Here is a 20,467-nt window from a genome sequence, read left to right on the forward strand (position 1 = left end):
CCCCAAACCCCAAAATCCAAAACCAAACAAAACAAATCTTCAATGTACAGTTAGTATTTAGAGTATCTAGTCCTGCTACTCTCTAGTTACATGATCTTGGTCATGTAATGTAATCTGTATGTCATGACCATAGATTTTTCATCTTCTTGTGATGTTTTCTTCAATATTTGAATCCGTTTTAGACCCCCAGGTGAAATACAAAAGAATATGCTTTTTTCTTTCAGTCTTTGATGACATTTTACTTTAATGGCACTTGTTTTTGAATACAACATAATTTAACTGTAAGCACATAATACAAGTACCAAAAATCCTTTTTAGTTGGAAAACATAATTTAGTAGTTTACAAAACTTTTCCACAATTCACCTGAATTTAGAAGCTTGTATTAATAATAGAACTTATAAACTTTATTCTTCATATTTTGTCCAGTATAAAGTTGTTTATTTCGGGAAATCAAGTAATAATGGAATGAATTAATTCATAGCAATCAATATGCCAATAGAGCAATATATATATCTTCAAAGAAAAAAAGGTGAAGTTTGTTTTTGTAACTCTCTAAGAAGAAAATAACTATACTTCAAGTAATCAGGAACTTTCTTCATAAAGATTTATCATTTCTGTTTCCTGTGAGTTTGCATTCAACAATAGATTCACATAGGAAGGATGGTAATTAGGCAGAATATTTGACTTTATTTTAGGGTAGTGAAAAGAATTTTTAAAAAAGACTGCAAATACCTCTTTGACATATATAGAAACACAACTGTATATCGTTTATGTAGAAATACTGTATTTAATGACAACCTTGAAGTTTTTATTTAAAATTTCAGATTTTTAAAATTGACTCATTGTTTTTTGCTAATGTGAATGATTGTGAGAGTCTCAAAGCTAACCAACACTACTTATTCATAAATGGAAACAGCAATCTGTAGAAATTTGTACAATTTCGATTTCTCTGCCTTTTCTACACCCACCCACAAGTCCAGATGTTCCTGATTCTGATCATGTAACATTTTATAAATCACTTCAAAGAGAGAATGTAAATTCTCTATTAAGTAATCCTATTATAGTCTACCAAAGCTAGTTAATAAAATGGCAAAAAATTAGATTAGCAATTGGTTATAAAGATGGTGTTTGTGTTTCATGCATTCAAATAATAAAAAAAATATTCTAAATGTTCTTAAGCAAAACTGATTTGGGAATGTTAACTGAAATCCAGCACATGTATTGAAGAATTACTGTAGATTGCTCTCTAAATACATTTATGCCAACTAGACTAGCAGAAATCTTAGAGGGAACTTTAGTGAAAATAGAAATAAATTGTATCTTCTACTCAATAATAAGAATGACAATAACAGTATAGGCAACATTTGTTGAGAGCTTACGCATTGATTATATTGTCTTTAGTCAGTTAATTATAAGACAGGTCCCTTTATTATCCCAATCTTACAGGCAAGCTAAAGCGCAAAAAGGCTATAGAACATCTTATTTGAAATAGCATATCTAGAATATAACTCAAATACAGCTATAAAACAGAAAATGTAAGCTGTTAATTACCCTGTCATGAGGCCTCTATTGTGGGTCCATTTCCATTCAATGTTTTCTCAAATTAGCATTGGCAGTTTTATTTCAAGAAAGGCTTTATAGATTTGAAGAAAGTTCTAGAGGAGGGCACAGGTGAAAGAATTTAAGTGGGAGGAATGGTTGCTATGGTACAGTCTGGTGTTAAAATTTAACTCTTCAGTCTAGAATTACAAACACTTAGGGAATTTCTCTAAAGGTTTTATAGTAAACACATTGGTTATATGCTGCCTGATTTTGGGTCTATAGGTAACAGTGGAGCTGACTAACTGTAGCAACAATGAGTAGGAATAGGTCAAAGGAAATGTTAAATGCCAGGAGTACTTGGAAAGGTAGAATTCAGAAAGGAAAAAGCAATCCAGATTGAGTATCCAAGAACTAGGGATTTACACAAATATGATAGAGGGAGAGCAGAAACACAATATTCAAACGGTGGTAGATTGTATTGAGTTTGGAAGGCCCTTGTGCTTACTGTTTGTTATGTGAATCCTCACACTTGTTTCAGAAACCAGTAGCTGACTTTAATATGGACCACATAAAGTTTGTAATACAAAGACTGATATGATTTGGCAGAAAAAAAACATATTAATCTAGTCTAGGATTAGGCAGTCAGTTTAAGGGCATTACAAAAAGATGTAATTTAGCACAGTAAGCTATATGGTAAACTATTTATGGAGTACCCATTATATACAACACAATTCTGAACTGTTTCTTGGGGAATTTGTAAATTGTTTTCTAGGAGTTAATCTCTCAAATATAAGAAGGTACCTGTTAGATTTTTTGAGAGCCTGATAGATTTCAATTCTTACACCCTATTTTATTTCATTTATTATGTAATTTAGCCTTTGATCTTCTCTTTCTCATGTTCATAGAGATTTAAATCATGGATAAAGACTGGTTTTTTGTTGTTGTTGTTTTTTAATGCTAGTTCTGGGACATGAAGTCAGAGCCTCCTGCTGTCTCTCACTTGGCATTTTTCCTCAAGCCTGGTAACCCTGCCACTTGAGCTATACTTCTACTTCCAAATTTTTGCTGGCTAATTGGAGATAAAAAGCCTCATGGACTTTCCAGCTAGGGCTGGCTTCAGAAATTGATCCTTAGATCTTAAATTTCCAAGTAGCTAGGATTACAGGCATGAGCCACTAGTGCTTGTCTAGCATAGGCTTTTTAAATGTGTTTTTTAAACTTTTCTTCCTATGTAACTACAAAGAAGAAGATTTAGTTTTATATGATTGTATAAATACATTTCAAATGATCAGCTCAGATAAAATCAGTATATATAAGTTTGGATTATATTTAGAATAGTTAGCATGAGTTAAGAAAGGAAATTATAGTAACTTTTAAAGTTAATTTTAATTTCATATAATGTATTACCTCAAACTAGATATTCATATAACATTTGTCTACAAGGTACAAAAGGTTTTGCAAGTTGAGTTATTTGTTGTAGAGCTACAGTACATGAGTTGTATTTCTAAGTAGTGAAATCAGTGAGAGTGCTATACTATCAATAATGTTGATAACTGAATTTCAGATATATTATTCATACACATAGTGTTAGTTCATTAGGAAATACAGTACAATAACTATTGTATGCTTCAAATAGTTATGAGCAAATATATTGTGAACAAATGTATTGACAATTAGAAAAATTGTCAACATTCAGAGCAACAGTTCCTCTTCAGGTTCATTGTTAGTGTAACTAATTTTTGTTCTTCTCACATCTTGTGATATATTGTTTGCATTTCACCTTTTTAATATAACTAGCCCTCATAGAAGTACCTTTGAAAACTCAAGTTCATAGTAATTTTTCTGTTCACACAGAGTTGAGAACAGCCCGGCCCCAGTGGCTCACGCCTGTAATTCTAGCTACTCAGGAGGCTGAGATCTGAGTATCGAGGTTCAAAGGGGAAGAAAGTCTGTGAGACTCTTTATCTCCAATAAACCACTCAAAAACCGAAAGTGGCGCTGTAGCTCAAGGGGTAGAGTGCTCGCCTTGAGCTAAAGAGCTGAGGGACAGTGCCCAGGCCCAGAGTTCGAGCCCCACAACAGACCAAAAAAAAGAAAAAAAGAGTTGAGAACAAAGCACTACTATGTTGAAGGAGTTTTTAGAAAAAAAAAAAAAAAACTGAAAAACAGTATAGGGAAAAATACAGGATTCTAGGTGCTTCTGATCCAGATATTCTGGAGGGTCAGGTCATGGGGCCTGAACTCTGGGCCTGGGCGCTGTCCCACAGCTCTTCAGCTCAAGGCTAGTGCTCTACCACTTGAGCCACAGCGCCACTTCTGGCTTTTTTCTTTTTGCTTATGTGGTGCTGAGTAATCGAACCCAAGGCCCCAGGCATGCAAGGCAAGCGCTCTACCACTGAGCCACCTTCCCAGCCCCTGATCCAGATATTCTGTATTTGAACTAATATATGTTTATATATTTATAATATAATATACATGTATATTAAACAAGAACCAAATGAGAATAGTTGTGTTTTTATACTTTTAAATTATATATACCTTTCTACCAATTTCCTGAGTAATGATAAGTTTGATTATTCAAAAAATAGATGGCTCTAATGTAAAGTATATTTTATGTAATTGTTTTATATGCAATTTCACTCCTAACTCTTATTCTTTGAGAGTTAACACTTAAGAAAGGTAACATTTAGTATCATACTGCTTTGAAATGAAGTATTTTCAGGACAGAAACCATGCTTTGTCTTCATAGCCATAGTGCTAGTATAGTATTTAACACATAAGAGGGATTTATTTTTTCTGGTCAGGCTATTTTGTATGTATCCAATGAATAAACTTTAATTCTTGCTTACCAGCCTATCCATATCCTTATTTTCAATCAGTTGTGGTTCAACTTTAGCATTGTGAAATTTGTTATTTCCCATTATAGGTATTCTCTGTACTTTTGTAAGACCCAAACATTTTTATACATGCTTATTGTCTTATCCTTTTAGTACTTAATGAAATTCTATCATGGCAGAAGTTTCAATAAAAGTTATATTTACCGTGATTCAGAAAAGAAGTATATCAGATATTGTCCATCAATGGTAAAGCGAATCTACTACAATCAATTCAGGATATTGTGTTGAATAGAGTACACAGAAATACATTACCTACTGATTCACGGATGAAAACCAGATTTCATATCCTATATGATTACAATCTGGATAGTAAGACAAACAAAGCAGAGTACTTTTTGTACTTAATAGGTTGCTACAGATCTTGAACATTTTATAGGAGCATGAGAAGAGAATATTTGTAAATTTTTACATAATTAAAATAGCTTTGTTTAATTTTACTGTATTGTCTGAAATAGAAATCTAGTCTAGTTAATATTTATTATTTTAATATTAAAATATGTAATATGTTATATAAGTGACTTTTATAACCACAGCTCTTCTAGAAAACAAAAGAGATAATTGTGCTATGAACAATACAGAAGGTAATATATATATATAAATATATATATAAATCACATGTGTGACATGTGTTTCTTTTCTGTACAACAGATAACATATGTTTTCATATTTGCTAGACTTGGGAAAATTTAACTGGCCAAAGTCATAATTTGCTTTTCTTTAACTGAAACTTTAACCAATATATGAGGTTGTTTTCAAAACAAAGATAATTCTATCCTGTAATAATTAAAACTGGGATTCCATTAAAACTTACATAAAGAGTGATTAATAGTGACAGTATATTTTGAAATGTGTGTCTGACAGCATACAGAGAACATAGTATTCAGGAATATACTTTGTAAGGAAAATACTAATTTGGGAGAATAATTATAAAGTCTAAACCTACTTCAGAAACACATCTCCCATCTCATCCCAAGACTTTTTTTTTCAATTTAAGATTTTCAAAACAAGTTGAATGGCTACTAGCATTTGTCAACAGCTCCCATAATACCCTGGGAAGAGAATTATTACTCTAAACAGTCTTTATTCATTTTAATCATTTATGTCTAAAAAGCCAAACTAGCTAAAAAGCCAAAGTAGCTGTCCATGAAGTGAAAACAAAGTAGGACACACCAAGTGTTCTATCATGTGGCTTTACAAGGAAATGACAGACTGCCTTTGTTTTTCACTACCCATGATGCCTTTTAGGGTACTACACCCTGAGCTTCAGTGACATTTCAACAAGAAAATGTCGTTCCATTTGTGGAGACCAAGCAACAAGTGAGACAGGGAAGATCAGGTAGGAAAATCAGAGTACAGTCAAAGCAAAAATCAATGAAACTTGAATTTGAAAAAAAAATTTAAGTCATGAACGGAAATTCAAATAAAGAATTTAATATACTAAAAAAATATCTCAGGTGAATAACACATTGTATGAGTTCAATGAAGGTCATCCTTGAAACATATATTCATGAACTAAAATATAAGAAATATGTCATCCCAGGAACAAAAACATAACATATTGAATATAAAGTTATTATTTGGAGGATATAGACACCAAGACATGTGAACAGTATGAACAGTAAGAATTACAAAGGGAGAAATTACAATAGAAAGAAAAAGTATAGTTAAACAAATACTGAAAAGAAATTTCTCAGATTAAGAAAAATCAGACTGGAAAAGGGGCTTAAGCACAGGGCCCTGAATTCAAACCTATTACTGCCCCAAAGGATGGACAAGTAGGTAGGTAGGTAGGTACATAGATAAAGAGATAGATTAAAAAAAGAAGAAAAGGAAAACTTACTTATTTAAAAAACAAACAAACAGAAAAATCAGTTTGAGAGTCTGGGGCTAGTGCTAGATATCCCAGTTACAGTATGAACTGTTAATAGGAGAATTGAAGTCTAGGCCAGCCTGATCAAAAAATAAAATGAGGCTCTATTTTAAAAATAAAGCAAAAAGTTTGGGTACATGTTTTTAGTGGTAGACAGACTGCTTCACCAAGTATGAGACCCTGATTCCATAATCTAGTACCACCAAAAGCAAATGGAAAAGGTAAATTAGTTTTTGACTTGAAAGTGTGTACTGATTTTGGTCTTGATTTGAAAAGAAAGACACACAGGCATATTCTGCTAAACAATTCTGGATTCTAAAATCTAATTGAAACATTGTATAAACTCTCAAGTAGAAAGATCAATTTCTTATAAAGCAGTAAATATCCAAGTATTTTAGGACTTCATATAGGCATTGATATGTAATTTGAATCTCTAAAAAGTTAATTGCTAGCCAAGGTGAGAGAAATGCATTTAGTGATGTAATGGAGCTTGAAGTATAGTGTTATATACCTCATCTGAGAAAAATGACTGAGAATAGATGAAAAATTCAGGAGAACAAAGATTTTAAGATGAAGAAGACGAAGATGAAAATAATGACTAATGATGAGCATTCATATATACTAAATTGTAAACATATACACATTTCATCAAATGGATAAATATTGTTGGCTAGTAATATGCAATAGGTAATTTCAGGCTCTTGAAGTTAAAAAGCCATATTTCTGTGAGGAAAATTTGAAATGCATGGAACCATCTCATTAAACATAGTAGTTAGAGCCCTGGGAAGTTGGATAGGAGAGTAGAGGGGATTAGAGGAAAAGAGCAAAAGGAGGCAAGGAAATATACTGTGAAAGATCTGGTTTAGTATGAAGGAAAAGGGGTATAATCTTTTTATGAATGAAAAGGCTCATTTATATGTTTATTGATGAATGGTAAAGGAAGAGAATATGATAGAAAAACACTTAGAATTTCATATTAACATGGAGGTAATCGAATAGCCATTTAATCAAAATACATAAAAGGAAAATGAAGCAATATGCAAAACAAAAATGTTATAGGAAGTTTTAATGTAGTCAATTACTGCATTAAATATACATGGATTATATTCTATCAGTAACAGATAATATCAGATTATATTAAAATACAAGACAGTCAAATTATAAGAAATGTACCTTAATGTTATTAAAAACTGATTATAAAATAATGAAGATAAAGACTCTAGGCTAATGCAAATAATAGGAAAAGGAAAAACAAATGATTACATTGATAATAGACAAGATAGGATATAATGTTAAAATTTTTAAAAGATATAAAGGTATTATAAAATGCTTAGTTTAAGAAGAAAATAATCATATAGATCTGTATGCTGCCATTTATTAGAAAGATCCAAACAATTTTATAAAACACAATAACTAAAAGAAATAAAATTAATTAAAATCTATTATCTGTGAAGAATCTGACAATCTTTGCACACTTTTTGTTTTGTTTTCACACTACTTTGTTGAGGTTGGCCTTGAACCCTTGGTCTCAAATGATTCTAATGCATTGGCCTTTCAAGTGCAACTATGTGCATGTGTCATATACCTGGCTTATTTAAATATTATTGAGCATATCTCTTTTTGGTCACAAAAAGTCAATATTTAGAAAGTAGAGATTTTGTAAGCATATTATCTCACTATATGCAAGAATAATTAGAATTTAAATAGTTTTTTTAAGTTTAAAATCAGTACTGTATAGAAATGAAAGAAAACGTGCTGACAGAAGTCACTTAGAAAACAATGAAAAGAAAAATATTTTATGTAAAAATGTATGGAAAATAACTAAAGCAATTGTCCAGCCTTAAATGCCTCTGTTTTCAAGAATGATGGGAAATAAATACTATTTAAAATACTATTTAAAATACTATTTAAAATACTATTTAAAATTAAAGAGTAATACAAGTAGAGGAAGAGTGAAATTTTAAAAAGATTAAATGAAGAAAATAATATAAAACAATACCTTAAAAACATAAATCTAAAAATTGGCTAAGTTTTAGTAGTGTGGGAGTATGAATCAGTACAATAGTAGGTAAGAACTGTATTACAAAATATTTTAAAACTCTTCCATTATTGTGTTACATAAACATGTATAATCTTAATGCTCTAGACTCTCACTGTACCTTACTATTAAATATACAAAGATTGTGATTTGGAGAAAGTCAAATGGATGAGTGTATCTCAATCTAAATTTTATGTTTATTTTTCAGTAGTATGCTCCTATTAAAAAGCTTCCCAACTCAGTACTTTAACTTTCTGTTGTTCTTTCCAACCTCCTCTCCCTCCTCCCTCCAAAGTTGTAAAGTTCATTTTTCGACATAATGACTTGTACATCTCATTGTTGCAATGGGTCCACCTGTATCCCTATTTAAACTATTTGTTTCTTCCCTTCCCCACCACAAATTATACCAATATCAAATACAGTGAAAGCAGGGGTTAGACCATGGGAGAGGGACATACAAAGCAACATACAAAATCATCTTATAAATATGTTAGAAACAATGGCAAGAAAGAAAAAAAAAAACATTTGAATCCTTATCTTATGGTTCATTTCACCTAACATCAACTTTTCTGCTTGACTCAGACATATACTAGTTATTGCAAATAAGGGAAACCATGGGACCTATGTTTCTTTGGGCCTGGCTTACCTCACTTAATATAATTTTTTCCAAGAATTTCCATTTTCTAACAAATGGGGCAATGTCATTCTTTCTGAAGGAGGCATAGAATTCCATTGTGTCTATATACCACATTTTCTTGATCCATTCATCTACTGAGGGGCATCTGTGTTGGTTCCATATCTTAGCTGTGGTAAATAATGCTGTAATAAACATAGTTGTACTGGTAGCTTTAGTATGGTCTTGTTAGTGATCATTTGGGTACATGCCCAAAAGTGGGATTGCTGGGTCATAGGGGAATTCTATGTGGAGTCTTTTGAGGAACTTCCTTACTACTTTTCAAAGTGGTTGAACAAGTTTACACTCCCACCAACAATGTAGTAAGGTTCCCTTCTGTCTCATCTGTTGTTATTAGAGTTCTTGATTACAGCCATTCTAAATGGGGTGAGGTGGTGGTATCTTAATGTTGTTTGATTTGCATTTCTTTTATGGCTAAAGAGGTTAAGCATTTCTTCATGTGTCTATTGGCCATCCTTTTTTCCTCTTCAAAGAAGTTTCTCTGTAAGTCTTTAGCCCACTTATATATTGGGCAGTTGTTCTTTGAGGATTTGTTGTGGGGGGATTTAATTTTTTGAGTTCCAGGTATATTTTAGATATGAGACCCTTGTCTGTTGTATGACTAGTGAAGATCTTCTCCCAATCCGTGGGCTTTCTATTGATCTTGCTAGTTATGTCCTTTGCCATGCAGAAGCTCTGCAATTTCATGCAATCCCATTTGTCCAACTTTTCTTTGTAAAACAATCATTTCTTTTAAAAAACATTAGGTGAGGCTTGTAGTGAAAGTTACCTGAGTATATTATTTGATACTGTATACTTAATTTAGTGAAATTATTTCAATCAAAGATTTTCACTTCTTGCTTGTGTATTATCTGAGTAAATATGAAGATTACAGCCAACTGTGATTTTTTTTGGCGGGAGCAGAACTGGGCTTTGAACTCAGTCTCTTGGGATGTTATGCAAGTACTCTGTCACTTGAGCTACATGTCCATCCTTTTTGACTTTACATTGTTTTTTCCAATAGGGTTTCATTAAAACATCTTTTTTTCTTGAAGCCATTTTTGGACAAACATCCAACTACCCGTTTCTCTTATGTAGCTGGATTACTGGCTGAACTACCAAGCCCACCTTGTTTTTTGAGATAGGAAACTGCTATTCTTCGCCCACTTCTATTCCTAAGTTTCTGTGGTACAGACATGCCATTGCTACATCCAGCCCAATTGTGATATATTTTTTAAGTATTTTTTCCAGCTGGAAACACATTAATATTTCTTATTACTGTAATAAACTTTTGGAAATATGTCATCTCTTTACCTATTCCAGTTTATTTAATCCTTCAAATTTTAAAATTTCTTGAATGATGATGTTCTATCTTAAAACCATGATGTTTTGCTGGCTTTTTAAAAATATAAAGCTAAGTTTTGAGTTGACCAAAAAAGTACTTACTTAAATCTTTTTATTAAAAAAGGCATTATATGTATTTTTACCTTAAATTGGATTAAACTTTTTAGCTTCCCTTCCACTTCATATTTGGAAGTACTGAACAATATAGATGTATGCGAGATTAGCCGAAAATTGTATCATCTGGGAGCTAACATATAGAATTTCCAACCACCATCCCAGACCTAAAGAATCATACTAATTTCAACAAGCTCCTAAGTGATTCATACCTACATTAAAGTTGGAGTAATATTTCTGAAATACTTGTCATTGAAAATATTGGACTTTGGGTACACAAAATTGGCTAATCGCGATGTGATTTGTGATCATTGCTCCACTCATTATTATCATTTATTTTGTGCTTTTATTCATTCATTCATTTGTTATTAAAACAATACTTAGCTACCCAACACTCAGAAAAGAATTACAACATTAAAAGTAATTCATGGGCATCTATCTGTTCTTCCCTTGCCCACACCAATGTGACTCAATCAGAGATGAAGATGATCACTAGCATAAAATTTGTTCTTTAAATTATTTTTTAAAAAATAAAGTTACACACTGACATATATTTACTATTTATAACATTTTGAGCAAATAATGCTTGTTATCTCCTAAAATTTGCTTCTTTTTCAGCTCCAGGTTATTAAACTTTATGTTGTGTGTAACTTATTCACAGAGTTAAATTTTCACTTCTATATGCTATTTGTGACTATATCACAGTTGACTTATTTTTTAGTGACAAAAGACATTCTCTTTGGTGGTTACTCTGTCATAAGCTATATATAGATTCAAATTTACATAAAGCTGTCAAATTGTTTTCTAAATGGTATTACTTATTTGCACCAGCAATAGCCATTATATCCATTGATTTATATTATCTTTAACCTATAGTATGGCTAGATATTTAGATTTTTGCCACCTGACTTAATAAAAACATCACATCATAGTCTTGATTTGAGGTTTTTTTGTGTGTGGCTAATTTGGCTATGAATATGTATATATTTTATCTATAGTTTTCTATTTTGCTTTTATTTGTTTATAGTTATTTTATGTATTTGAGTGGATTCTTATCTTTATATTTTCTCTAGTGCATTTTAATAAGCAGAAAAGTCTTGATTTTAAAGTGGTCATACTTAATATTTTATGGAAGTAGAACATTAAATTGTTTTCAAAAAGGAAGCACAAAATTTCTGATTAAATCTGTTTGCATGTTCTTGTTTTTCTTCAGGGACTTATTATGCCAGTTCTATACCTTAAGGTTTTAAGTAGATGTGTCTGCTTTTCAGCTCCTGGTTCTTGGTTGATTTAACTATCCCTAAACCAGTAATTCATTTTCTTAATTAGTAGAGCCCCATACTAAGTCTTTCTGTATATAATGGAAAATCCTTCAGAATTTCTTTTTAATTTAATCTTTTCCTTGAATGTCAGTGTTTCACCCTGTATGTCAGTGAAATTTTTACTAGAAAAGATGCCTTATATATAAACAATCTATTTGTCAATGCATACTTAAAAATATCTAGAGTTTGTTCAAAATATTTCTTAAAGTAATTGCTTATTTTGACTTTGGGTTGGTTGATATGATGGGAACTTGTTAGATTTAAAGCACGAAAAACCAACAAAATATGGTGTTAATATGAAAATATTTAAATCTATTAATTTGTAATAAGATGTATTTATTTCTTTTGATTTGAAATTGGTACCATAGATTCTTATAAACTATTCACTGATGTTACTTTTGGAAGCTTTTTATAAATATAAAGATAAGTTACTTAGTGGAACACTATCCATATTAGAATTATCATTAGCAGTTTTTAGCTTTAATAATCAGTCTGTGCCAAACAATATTTAATGAATTTGTATATATATTGACTCGTTTGTCCTTACCACTTTTTGAGGTAGTCATCTTTGCATTTCAAAGATGAGGAAATAAAAGTCTGAGAGTGGATTAAATAGATTAGAGCTTGTTTATTAGAAGTTAAAATGGTTTATGCAGTTAGTACAAAGGGATGCTGCTTTGAAATTTCCATTATTACTCTTCAGTAGAACTAACTTAATGACTTCCTTCTGTACTGTACAAGTACAAGTATTTTTATTCAGGAGAATCAAGTCAAATGTTAACATTTGACTTTATATTCTAATATTTTGAAATTTCCATTTTTACTCTTCAGTAAAATGTTAATATTATATTCCAATATAAATTTCAAAATCAAAAACTGGTGAATCTTTATCAAGTACATTAGAAGACAGGCTGCATGGGATGTAAAAAATACTTCAAACTTTAAAAGAAACAGACTTCTAATGCAGATTGTATAAATAGTACAAATTATTTTTCTTTATTGGAATGCAGTAGATTATTGAGTATGTGAACTTAAACATGCTGAGATTAATATTTATGTTGTTTAAAGTTAAACCTGCTGCACACTTTTTTATTCCTTCCTTTCCCTTCCTTCTCTCCCTCCTTCCTTTCTTCTCTTCCCTTCCCTTCCTCCCTCCTTTCCTTTTTTTCTTCCCTTCCCTCCCCTCTCTTTCCTTCTCTTTCCTTCTCTTCCCTTCCCTTCCCTTCCCTCTCCTTCCTTCCCCTCCCTTCCCTTCCCTTCTTTCTTCTTTCCTTTCTTCTTTCCTCCTTCCTCCTTCCTCCCTCCCTCCCTCCCTTCATTTCTTTCTTTCTTTCTTTCTTTCTTTCTTTCTTTCTTTCTTTCTTTCTTTCTTTCTTTCTTTCTTTCTTTCTTCCTTTCTTTTCTTTCTTTCTTTCCTTCCTTCTCTCTCTCTCTCTCTCTCTCTCTTTCTTTCTTTCTTTCTTTCCTCTTTCTTCTCTTTCTCACTTGCTTTTCTTTTTCTTTTTTTGAGGAAGTGTTTACTATCTTGTCATACTTCTGCCTCATCGTCCTGAGTAGTTGGAACTTTAGGCACAGGCTATCATGCCTGACTTAAAGTTTGAGAAATTGTAATGTCAATGGAATTTTACTGGCATATTTCTTTGTATGAAACTCAAAAAGTTTGAAAATAATTATTTACAACATTATTCTTCATAGGGAGTTCAATTTATGGGAAAAAATAACAAGGCTATCTTATTGGCAGACTTTCATTGTATTGTCCTTGACTTTTTATTCATGGTTTGCAAACTTTGTTGTTCAAATTTCAGTGACTATCAGATTAAACATATTTCTTTCATCATTTATCTTTCCTTATTCAGAGATTCTTCGGTTGTTTATTTTAAATCAGCTCAATCACTACAGAAAAAGTGCGGGTAAAATATGAAAAGTAAAGTGCGAATTATTGAAATTGATGAAAAATCATTAAAAAATATACAGTTCCTTCAATTTTCCCCTATTTTATTGATGGAGACAAAATGTTCGATGATGTTAAGGGATTTGTTTAAAGTAGTAGAGCAGAGATTGATACTAAAGCAGCCCCAGGTTCAAATTTACATTTTTAGCATTTAGGTTCTAGTTCCTCTAAATTAGTAAGAAAAGAGGTGCAAAAGAAGGAAACTTAAAGAAATTATTCTTTAAGAGGTGGTCCCTTGCATCATTTAAGAAATTAACTATTCTCTCAGAATTTGAAGAAGTAAGGCTTTTGTTTTAGTGGACCATCCAATATTTTAGATATGCATATTTTTGAAGAAATATATTGGTAATAGGGAAATGCAATGTTTTTACCTGAGACTATAAAAGTATATGGATTTCATTTAAGACCTATTTGACACTTTGAACAGGTATAATAACTATTAAAAGTCCTTATGTGAGTATACTTTATGTTCTATGTAAAGCTTTTTCCTAGGAATATATTACCAAAATATTGCACAGATTTTAAAGTTCTGTAACCATTAATAATAATAATAATAATAATAATAATAATAACAATAATGATAATAATATTCTTCAAGGACTTTTTTAAAAATAAGAAATTCTTGGCTTATCTACATTAAAGTCTGGATTTGTAACTTACTACTTGCAAGATATTGGACGTTATTTTCTTTCTTTGAGGTTGACACAATTTTTTTACAAATGACGGACAGTGGAAAATTACTTTAAAGGGTATCCATGATTATTATATTTAATAGTTTATATGAAAAAATTTTAAGTTGTTATGTGATAAACAAAATTTAAATTGTTTATGTGAATCATGATGCATTAGAAAAGATTTCTAACAGGCTGGGAAGGTGGCTCAGTGGTAGAGCACTTGCCTTGCATGCTCAAGGCCCTGGGTTCGATTCCTTAGCACCTGGAAAAAATTATATTAAGTGAAGTGAGCCAAGCCCAAAGAAACATAGGTCCCATGGTTTCCCATATTTGCAATATCTAGTATACGTATGGATCAAGCAGAAAAGGTCAGATAAGGTGATGTTTGGAAAATGAACCCTAAAATATGTATTTAAATGTGTTTTTTTCTTTCATGCATTTGTTTCTAAAGCATTTATAAGATTATTTTTTTTGTTGCTTTGTATGTCCCTCCCTGCTTTCACTGTATTTGATGTCGGTATAATTTGTGGAAGGGAAGGGGAAAAACATGTTGTTTAAATAAGTATATAGGTGGACCCGTTGCAACAATGAGAAGTACAAGTTGTCATGTCGAAAAGGAACTTTACAACTTTGGTGTGTGTGTGGGGGGGGAGGATTGGGTAGGGGGAGGGGGGAAGGCTGGGAAGGGATGGGAAGGGGAAACAAAGGAGGAGGCTACAATGCTTGATAAGAAATGTACGCATTATCTTGCCCATGTAATTGTAACCCCTCTGTACAGTATTTTCACAATTAAAAAAAAAAAAAGCCAGAAGTGGCTCTGTGGCTCAAGTGGTAGAGCACTAGCCTTGAGCTGAAGAGCTGAGGGACAGCGCCCAGGCCCAGAGTTCAGGCCCCACAACCAGACCCCAAAAAAGAAAAGATTTCTAACAGTAAAATTTGAGACTTTCTACTTTGAGAAGAAATGGATGAAACAGATACTTAATGACTTATGCTTTATTGGTCAGTTTATTTTCATTTAATACTCTTATTCCATATTTGTCAATAGGAAAGTGACATTTAGGAAAAATGATAACTTCTTTAATCTGGATGTTTCATTTAAATCCAGGTTTGACCTTAAAGCACATTTTCTTTCTGCTAAATTATTCTACTATTTATATATCTGAAAATGGAGTTTATTCTCCCAAATAATTAAAAAATAATTAAAAACAAGATAGAAATCTATTCTTTCAAGTTTCATTGAGATATAAAGATGCCTTTCATTGCTTCTTCTTTTTCCTTTATCCAGGCATTTCACATTGATTTCTTAATTGTTTTTTGTTTATAACAACACTGAGTTATAGGATGATAGCATGAAATACACATAATTACATAAATATATATCACAAACTAATTTGTATCCACTTCAGGTTCATTACCTGAGAACACTATTGGCTTATAATTCAATTCACAGAGAAAAAGCATATTATAAAAAGAAAAAGGAATGGTATATGCCTGTAATCCCAGGTACTTGAGAGGTAGAGTTAGGAATATTTTAGTCTGAGGCCAACTGCTAGCAAGAAACCCTATATGAGAAATAAATTAGAAGAACTTTGGCTATTATAGAAGTGGTAGAGTGCTTGCTTAGAAAATACAAGGCCTTAAGTTTAAATCTCAATATTGCCAAAAATTTTAATTTCAGCAAAGCAGAAATGATATATTTCAATTCATGGCTAGACAATTAAATTCAAGTTCCTTGTTCAGATTTTTGAATTTATATAGACAGTATCTATATCTGAGAAAGTCTAAGAAAATGGAAGTTCCATACAGAGGTGTTCACTATAGAGAAAAGATAAGAAAAACTTAATTGTGTTCAACTTCTAAATCAGTCTCTGATAGTACAGATAATTTTGTTCAAGGCCCATTTTTTCTTGTACAATATTAGGCATACTAAAACAAATATGAATATGGAAACATTTCAGAATACCGATACAAACTTACTTTTGTGTTTCCCCATCTCTTTTCTATTGGTACAAATAAGGAAAATTTCAGTTTCAAAGTCTCTGGAAAGTGTCATTTTACCTACAACGTATAGTAAAATACATATAACAGCAATAACATGTTGTCCAAACTATTTGTCCTCTGTATTTGTTGAATACGTTTATCGACTCATTTCCAAATTGAGTTAATCCATGGTAAAGATTTATGGTTTCCTGGTCAGTATTTACTCCAGTGGTCACTACTGGGACTTCTGGAATATTTCTGTCTTGTGAAAAAATTGCCATGTTTTTTCATAGGCTATTCGTACATGAGTAAATGTGGGCACAACCGTTTTAAATCCCCTTTGTTTTCATTGCACTGTTAAGTAAGACATAGGGTATAGTAAACTCTCCCAAAGGATTGAAGAGGGGAACATATCCTTGAAAATTTCAATTTCTCAGAATTTAACATTAGGCATCTTTAAAAAATAAATACTTGGGCCACCTTGACCCTGGGAATTCCTTACTGTTCTTTCCTGCCATTCTTCCCTACCCCGTTTTTCCCTCTTTCTCTCTCTGTTTTCTACCTTCAGATTATTTATTTTTTACATAGCATAGTTTAAGTTCTCAAGGATTATTCAGGCTACTTTCTGACTCCAATAACCTTACCAAGGTGTTTTTGTAAATCAAATAGTTTCATTTCTAAGAATAACTCTGAGACTGATTTCAGATTTCTGCGTGAATGTTTAGAAAGTTGTACATGTGAAAAAAATAGAAGATAAATGAAGTATAAATGCAAACTGATTTTCCTTCTGAGAAATGTAAATTAAAAAATTTCTGGTTAGCCGGGCGACGGTGGCTCACACCTATAATCCTAGCTACTCAAGAGGCTGAGATCTGAGGATGGCAGTTCAAAGCCAGCCTAGGCAGGAAAGTCCATGAGACTCTTATCCAATAAACCAGCAGAAAACCGGAAGTGGCGCTGTGGCTCAAGAGGTAGTGCCCTAGTCTTGAGTTGAAGAGCTGAGGGACAGCGCCCAAGCCCAGAGTTCAAGCCCCACCACCACCAAAAAATAAAAAATAAAATAAAAAATATAGGTTAAAGGGAAATTTTTTAAATTTTATGTATATTGTGAATTTAAAAATACATTGAGCTTGCAGACCATTTCATTTTCGCCCAATGATATTTCCTATGCGATTTAATATGTATATTTTTATTCAGATTTTTGGGATTCGAACTTAGGGCCTTCATGCCCTCACTAGGCTTGCTTGCTCACAGTGGCCAGTGTTTTACTATTTAAGCTGAATAGCTCAGTCCAGCTCACATTTTGCTTTGTTAATTAGAGATGCAGTCTCTAGGACTGGTCTGCCTCAGCTGTTTCCAACCTTTATTCTCTGGATCTTAGCCTCCTGAGTAGCCAGTGGCATGAACCACTGGCTCATTATTTTTCTTTCTTTTTTGTTTTTGGTTTTTTGTTTTTACTAGAAATAGGATTTGAACTCAGACCCTCACATTTTCTCTGTTGCTTAGTCAGCCCACACTCTAAAACTTGTAACACATCTTCATCCTAGTTTAACAGATTTCTAAAAGTACCACTTATAGTTTGTTTATATCATCCTCAGAATTAAAATTTGTTAGTCTTTAATTAACCAAGCCTTTTAAACTCTATATACCATTACTTTGTCTAAGCATTATTTTATTCATTTGTTGAAGAAGACTCGATTGAGCTCCAATTGTATATCAGGTATATTGCCAGTACAACATTCAAAAAGCTAATCAGAAGGACCCCCTTGATCTGGTGTGTCCATTAGGACAGATAGGAGCATGAAATTATAAAAAATATATACAAAATTAAATATAATAAATCTTTCATCACTGAAAACAATCATAACAAGTATTTCCAGTGATCTAATACTTTATTTTAATCTTAAACTTAAATCTTTAATAGAATTAAAATTAGATATACATTTCATGTTATTTGCCAGTATTAATAAACACTGATTTATCTACACTAATACTTTTCTTGAGACTGAAGGGATGCAGTTTTAATCAGATAACCAGAATTAAGGATTATCCTCTTATTGGGACAAATAGAATTAAGTGATAATGATGCCTTCAATGACGAAGTTATCTATTTATTCATTTTAACCCAACAACACTAGACATAATTTTCTTTTTTAAAAAATTGTTAAGTAGTTGTACAAAGGAGTTGCTACTTAATAAAGCAGTTTATGAATGCAGTACATCTTGATCAATACCACCCCTTTCAACATTCTCACCCTTCTTTCTTCTTCATTTGTTTTGTTCCCATTTACTAAGGATTCTCAAACTATTATTTTCACATAGTTTTTACCTTTAGTTCTTTGTTTTCCTTCGCGATAAAGATACCTTTTGGAATTTTCTTATGAAAAAAATCTTCAAGCCGGGGGCCAGTGGCTCACGCCTGTAATCCTAGCTACTCAGGAGGCTGAGATCTGAGGATCTCGGTTCAAAGCCATTCGGGCAGGAAAGTTCGTGAGATTCTTATCTCCAATAAACTGCTAGAAAACCAGAAGTGGCGCTGTGGCTCAAGCAGTAGAGCACTCGCCTTGCGCTGAAGAGCACAAGGATAGCCGCCAAGCCCAGAGTTCAAGCCCCATGACAAAAAAAAAAAAAAAATCTTCAAAAACCTACACGTTATTTTTCTGTTCAGCAACATGTTACAAAAAAAACATTAATGAGGGGCTGGGAAGGTGGCTCAGTGGTAGAGCGCTTGCCTTGCATGCCTGAGGCCCTGGGTTCAATTTCTCAGCACCACATAAGCAAAAAGAAAAAAGCCGGAAGTGGCGCTGTGGCTCAAGTGGTAGAGCGCTAGCCTTGAGCTGAAGAGCTGAGGGACAGCGCCCAGGCCCAGAGTTCAGGTCCCATGACCAGACCCCCCCAAAAACAAAACAAAACATTAATGATACCTGAAAAGGAAGTTGGAAAAAAGTGTGACATAGGACAGTCATAAATGTTTCAAAATTATTTTCCTTTTTCCTTTAGAAAATTGAAAAAAAAATATTCATCATGTTTTTTGAAAGTATTCATTTGTCAACGTAACTCTGACCAAGATATATTCCTTAACTCTAAAAAGTAACGAAAATTTATGTTCCAGGACAATAGTTGCTACTGCTTTCTACAGTCATTTAAGTCTATGTTCTATGAGCTTGTAGAAGATGCTTAGGTAGGAATTTTTTTAGAAAATTGATATAGTATGTTCAGTTCTTTTGTAAGCACATCATTGGAAAATAAACTGCTTCTTTAAAACTCTATTGCTGTCCTGTGTATGTACACACATACCTCTTTCATAAGTCACATTTTAAACAGGCATTTATATTTATTTTGATGGCTTTTATTTTTAACTTTCAAAGGGGGAAATTAGCACAAAGTTTAAGGCAACTCATTATGTAGAATATCAGATAATATTGTGGCAAGATTATTTGCTTATGCTAATTAGCTTGCTTATATATCTAATTCCTACCAGTTTATGAAGGCTTAAAGGTCATGAATTATATCATACTTTTTATTCTTACTTCCCCCTACCCAAATATACCGTATGGTATTTTTTTTTTGCGGGTCCTGGAGCTTGAAATCATGGCCGGGGCACTGTCCTTGAGCCTCTTTGTGCTCAAGGCTAGCACTCTACCACTTCAGCCAGAGCGTACTTCCAGCTTTTTCTGTTTATGTGCTACTGAGGAATCAAACCTAGGGCTTCATGCATGCTGGGCAATCACTGTACCACTAAGCCATATTCCCAGCCCCTATAGACTATGTTTTCAAGTTTTATCTTTAGGATCTTTCTATAGAACCAAATTACCTCATGACACACAATGTAGGAAACAATGTAATAATTTCATAACTTCTGCATCTGATAGTCAATTAGGACTAAAGTTAGCCCCCCTTTTCACAGGTTTTGTATCTACAGATTCAACCAGCTGCTGTCAGAAAATATTTTTAATTGCGCTTGAATGAATATGTATAGATTTTTTTCTTTGCATTATTTCCTAAACAATATAGTATATAAAAACTGTCATAGCATTCACACTGTATAAATGTTTGGAAGA

At 32.4% G+C, this 20,467-nt stretch overlaps 1 protein-coding gene across 9 annotated transcripts in view; it reads left to right on the forward strand.

The window, feature by feature from the left end:
• Zbtb20 (zinc finger and BTB domain containing 20) overlaps nucleotides 1-20,467 on the forward strand; it is a 730,255-nt gene that overhangs the window by 6,649 nt on the left and 703,139 nt on the right. The window contains exon 2 of one of the 9 annotated variants that reach the window (XM_070030175.1): nucleotides 5,686-5,776. The exons of the other annotated variants lie outside the window; for them this stretch is intronic. The gene's annotated coding sequence lies outside the window, so the exon portion shown is untranslated. The remainder of the gene's footprint in view (nucleotides 1-5,685; nucleotides 5,777-20,467) is intronic. 9 annotated transcript variants of the gene reach the window in all.

Source organism: Dipodomys merriami, unplaced genomic scaffold (assembly GCF_024711535.1).
Source record: "Dipodomys merriami isolate MVZ:Mamm:240054 unplaced genomic scaffold, mDipMer1.0.p SCAF_2, whole genome shotgun sequence".
Classification (NCBI taxonomy): Eukaryota; Metazoa; Chordata; class Mammalia; order Rodentia; family Heteromyidae; genus Dipodomys; species Dipodomys merriami.